This window comes from Primulina huaijiensis, unplaced genomic scaffold (genome assembly GCF_012295235.1).
Source record: "Primulina huaijiensis isolate GDHJ02 unplaced genomic scaffold, ASM1229523v2 scaffold182962, whole genome shotgun sequence".
NCBI lineage: Eukaryota > Viridiplantae > Streptophyta > Magnoliopsida > Lamiales > Gesneriaceae > Primulina > Primulina huaijiensis.
The window spans coordinates 1-218 of record NW_027345428.1 but is presented as its reverse complement, the minus strand read 5'-3'; the positions used below and the strand labels follow the sequence as shown (position 1 = coordinate 218).

General features: G+C 42.2%; 1 pseudogene; it reads right to left on the bottom strand.

Annotated features, from left to right (window-relative positions):
* Positions 1-60, bottom strand: LOC140965977 (small nucleolar RNA R71; annotated as a pseudogene; the record flags this gene model as incomplete).
* Positions 61-218: the final 158 nt, after the last annotated feature.

The window sequence follows — 218 nt, the reverse complement described above, 5'->3', positions numbered from 1 at the left end:
TTTATATGAGGCATGGGAGCGTTTCAAAGATCTATTACGAAGATGCCCTCATCACGAACTGCCACTTGGGTTAGTCGTTCAAACCTTTTATTATGGCTTACTCACTCCTAATCGTACTACGATAAATGCTGCTGTTTGTGGGAACCTATTGAGGAAAACGGCTGAGGAAGGATATGAGTTATTGGAAGAGATTGCTGCTAGCAGCTATCATCCTCAAT